Here is a 4,596-nt window from a genome sequence, read left to right on the forward strand (position 1 = left end):
CAACCTCTGCCCCTCTGAAAACTCTCGTGTCCTCGGTAACGGCTCTCAACCTAGAGTCAATTACTACAAAATCGATAATTGACCTCTCATTTCCTCTTTCCCACGTATATTGGTGGATACCTTTATGATCGAAAAAAGTATTGGACACAAACAGGTTCCACTCTAAACATACTTCAAGTATTCTGTTCCCGTTGTCATTCGTTCTTTTATCCCCAAACATACCTAAGGCCGATTCAAATCCGTCACGTCTAATTCCTACCCACCCATTCAAATCGCCTGCCATTATAATCCTTTCATTAATATTTTTCAGTCTCATCACATCATTCACACCAGTCCAAAAATCATCTTTCTCTTCGTCACTCTCAGAATTGACAGGGGCATAACAAACAACAAGAAACACCCTTGTCAAACCGATTTTGAACCTAATCCACATTATTCTCGGACTTACACATTCATACTGCAACATACATTCAATCATTCTGGGAGACAGTAGCGCTGCAACACCTTGACAAGCCCTCTCTGTATCTGGTCTCCCAGACCAAATGACGAGCCTATCATTATGCTGCATTGTACCGCTCCCTTTTTTCATACTCTCTGTTACACAAAGTATGTCCAAGTATTTGCTAACCATCGTGTCACACAATTCATTCATCTTTCTTTCCATACCTCCTCTAATATTCCACGTACCAATTCGACATTGTTCGAGTTCCTTCCTCCTCTTTGCGCCACCGAAAGGTTGGCGATGTGATGGATAGCGAGCCTCATCGACAACTGTGTCGGCCATTCCCTTCTACGAACTGCTTATCTAGTCTAACATACTGATACTTAGGTATAAATCACTAACATACAAATTAATATAATATTTAACTTAATCCTAACGCCATCAAAACTATTCCAGATGTCCAAATGAAAAAACTTAATTCTAAAACAAAAAGTATTATAATCACTATAACAATACACTAATCACTGCATAATTGTTTGTAATAGTTCATATTGGCAGAAGACAAAAGACGCGGCTTCATTTCGATTTCGTCCTTCCTAGGGCGTAGGGGCACGGGGGCGGTGCAGCGGGGGTGTAGAAATTGCCAGATGATTGTTTTGTATGGGTCATCTTGTAGGGGCGATGGTCGTGAGCGAATCAGTGAAAGAACCAAAAACATGTAAAATGATAGCCTCCATTCAAACGACACGGTTATCAAGTATCGCAGTGAATGTCGATTCTAACACGTGAATGGATGCATTGCTTGCATACATCTTATTTAAAACTTTTTATTCGTCAGAAAAAAAAATTCCAGTGAAATTGACAGTTCATTCCGTTCATTTGAAACTTCAAATTTGATTAACCTTTACACTATTTTTTTATTAAATATATAAACACATTACATTACAAAAGTAGATAATTCAGGGCGGATCGCGAAAAAATTAATGTTTTTTAACGAAACTCCCCAACTCAATTGAGAAATTATTTCTCGTGTTTGAATTGGGGAGTGGCGTCATTATGGTTTATAAGATGAAAAATTTCATTACTTGATTTAGTTAAAAATTAACAAATAGTTATAAAACTAGAAGATTTATTTGATAACACAATATAATTAGGAATATAAAAAAGATAATTACAAACTTTAAAAAATATAACTGAAATAATAAAATAGTTGTTAAACTTAAAAAAATAAGATATAAAAATAAAAATGTACTCATTAGGTAAGAAATAATAGAAGGTAGGTACAGAACTGGTTGTAAATTTTTCAAAGATGGAGTTGGAAATATTGTATTAAATGGATAACTTAATAAAATGCAACAACAATAAACGCATATTTGGAAGCTCATAAAATAATTTTAGCGTTTTTTTTTAATATTACATTTTGTTTCTATTTTTTTAATTAATCATTGATTAATTATCCTTACATTCATAATACGATTCCATCTATAAAATTATAAATGATCTAATAATCAATTATGTCAAAAATGTTTCAAATGAAATTAAACCTTGTGATTAGTGTTGGGTTTATCTAAAAATTGTTTGATTTGTGATTTGAAAGTTTTATAATTTTTATTTTATTTTGATTTTATCGGGAAGGCCATTAAAAATTGTTATACCTTGATAAATATAATGCTGTTGACAAGCACTAGTTTTACATTTAGGGATTTCTATGTTACCACGTGATTTAATTGTTGAATTGAAATAGTCTTTATGAATTTGTTACAGTGCATTCTTTTTGAAAATTTTGTTTTAGCTAAGAACCCTAAAAGAGATAAGATGGTTTTCTTAGGATTACTTTCAAAAAAATGGGTGTGTCAAGCCTACGCAAGACAGAAGTGAAACTTCTAGTATTCTTCTCTCTCTCTCTTTTCATTTCATTCTCTCTTTTTTTCTGTCTATTGACATATTTATAAGTAGCATGTGATAAAAAAAATTAAAAGTTATAAAAAAAGAAAAAAAAAATTAGTTAAAGCGGGGATCGAACCTCGGTTCTTCACGACCACAGTCGTGCGCTCTGCCTGTAGACAGCGAAGATGAGTTAGGAGAGTGAGTTAAACTAGGTATATAATATTTACACCTTGCTAATGTTTTCAGTATTATTAGGGCTTTTTTATACTAATTTTCATATATTTATTGGCAGGTAGAGTAGAAATTAATATTGTTTAGCGTTTGCCAACGACCATACCATGTTGAACACACCGGTTCTCGTCCGATCACCGAAGTTAAGCAACATTGGGCGCGGTCAGTACTTGGATGGGTGACCGCTTGGGAACACCGCGTGCCGTTGGCCTATTTTTTATTTTAATTTCATGTTTTTTTTATTTTTTTATCATTACTATAATTAATAATATCATAAAATTCTTTAACTTTTCAAGTATGCTACAGGCCTAAAATATTACTTAGTGGATTGATATTATGGTCAACCATTGAAAAAAAAAATTCCTGCAAAGTTATGGATGTAATTACGATCTTTTTCAAGCGCGTATGTAATGATTATTTTTATCAACGTCGCACACACCTTGCTAATGTTTTCAGTATTATTAGGGCTTTTTTATACTAATTTTCATATATTTATTGGCAGGTAGAATAGAAATTAATATTGTTTAGCGTTTGCCAACGACCATACCATGTTGAACACACCGGTTCTCGTCCGATCACCGAAGTTAAGCAACATTGGGCGCGGTCAGTACTTGGATGGGTGACCGCTTGGGAACACCGCGTGCCGTTGGCCCATTTTTTATGGTAATTTCATGTTTTTTTTTATTTTTTTATCGTTACTATCATTAATAATATCATAAAATTCTTTAACTTTTCAAGTATGCTACAGGCCTAAAATATTACTTAGTGGATTGATATTATGGTCAACCATTGAAAAAAAAAATTCCTGCAAAGTTATGGATGTAATTACGATCTTTTTCAAGCGCGTATGTAATGATTATTTTTATCAACGTCGCACACACCTTGCTAATGTTTTCAGTATTATTAGGGCTTTTTTATACTAATTTTCATATATTTATTGGCAGGTAGAATAGAAATTAATATTGTTTAGCGTTTGCCAACGACCATACCATGTTGAACACACCGGTTCTCGTCCGATCACCGAAGTTAAGCAACATTGGGCGCGGTCAGTACTTGGATGGGTGACCGCTTGGGAACACCGCGTGCCGTTGGCCCATTTTTTATGGTAATTTTATGTTTTTTTTTATTTTTTTATCGTTAACATCATAAAAAATTTTATATCATTCTTTAACTTTTCAAGTATGCTACAGGCCTAAAATATTACTTAGTGGATTGATATTATGGTCAACCATTGAAAAAAAAAAAGGCGTTAAAAACAAAAAAATAATGTGCGATGGCCGAGAATCGAACTCGGATCAACTGCTTGGAAAGCAACTACGCTGACCATTACACCACCAACGCCAGTTGTCGAGATGAGCTAAGAAGCATTTATATTTTACTTCAAAACTTTGACTAGATCAAATGAACTTTAATCGGTCCCGCATTTTCGTTTCGGTCATGAGTTGGTTTTACTCCGGTACTCGAAATTGCATGACGCGGGTAAAGAAGTTTCACTTCAATTAACCTTTGAACCTTTTCTAAAGACGAAAGGTTATGTTTGAAAGTCCCTCCCTAACCGATTATACCATATTGTAATGTGGATTGGGCAAGAGAAAAAATATTATTTTAATCATCCTGAATGATACACTGGTTCTTAATTTAATGAAAATGTATTAGTTTTCTTACTCTGGTTATAGTATTTTTGATTTGCTCGTTCCATTTTAATTGACTGTCAACTATAACACCTAGATACTTAATACTATTTTTGCCCGTTATGGGTTAACATTTCATATGATTACATTATTTTTTATTTTCACACTCGGAAGAGTGGATTTTAATTGTAACATTATTTTCGAAGTTTTTTTCTTTCAATGAGAATGGGATAAAAACTTGTCTGTTTTTCACTCAAAGCAGTTCAAAAATTTTATATACCTTTTAAGTTGTTTTTATTTTTTTTTAATTTAACTTCACACAGTAGGTCTAAGGAAAATAATTTCCCTCAGAACCTACGCCATCTGACGGGATGCGAATTGGGCGGTCTTTTATAAGGATACGAA

General features: G+C 33.5%; 3 non-coding genes across 3 annotated transcripts; all 3 read left to right on the plus strand.

Moving 5' to 3' along the window:
- The first annotated feature begins 2,652 nt into the window (after nucleotides 1–2,652).
- LOC149417971 (5S ribosomal RNA) lies at nucleotides 2,653–2,771 on the plus strand. Its single transcript, XR_016303199.1, has one exon. It is a non-coding gene; the product is annotated as a 5S ribosomal RNA (ribosomal RNA).
- Nucleotides 2,772–3,093: 322 nt separating this feature from the next.
- LOC149417972 (5S ribosomal RNA) lies at nucleotides 3,094–3,212 on the plus strand. The gene has a single exon (XR_016303200.1). It is a non-coding gene; the product is annotated as a 5S ribosomal RNA (ribosomal RNA).
- A 323-nt stretch (nucleotides 3,213–3,535) lies between these two features.
- Nucleotides 3,536–3,654, plus strand: LOC149417973 (5S ribosomal RNA). The gene has a single exon (XR_016303202.1). It is a non-coding gene; the product is annotated as a 5S ribosomal RNA (ribosomal RNA).
- Nucleotides 3,655–4,596: the final 942 nt, after the last annotated feature.

Source organism: Hesperophylax consimilis, chromosome 14 (genome assembly GCF_061612785.1).
Source record: "Hesperophylax consimilis isolate HC1 chromosome 14, BYU_Hcon_1.0, whole genome shotgun sequence".
NCBI classification, from domain to species: domain Eukaryota; kingdom Metazoa; phylum Arthropoda; class Insecta; order Trichoptera; family Limnephilidae; genus Hesperophylax; species Hesperophylax consimilis.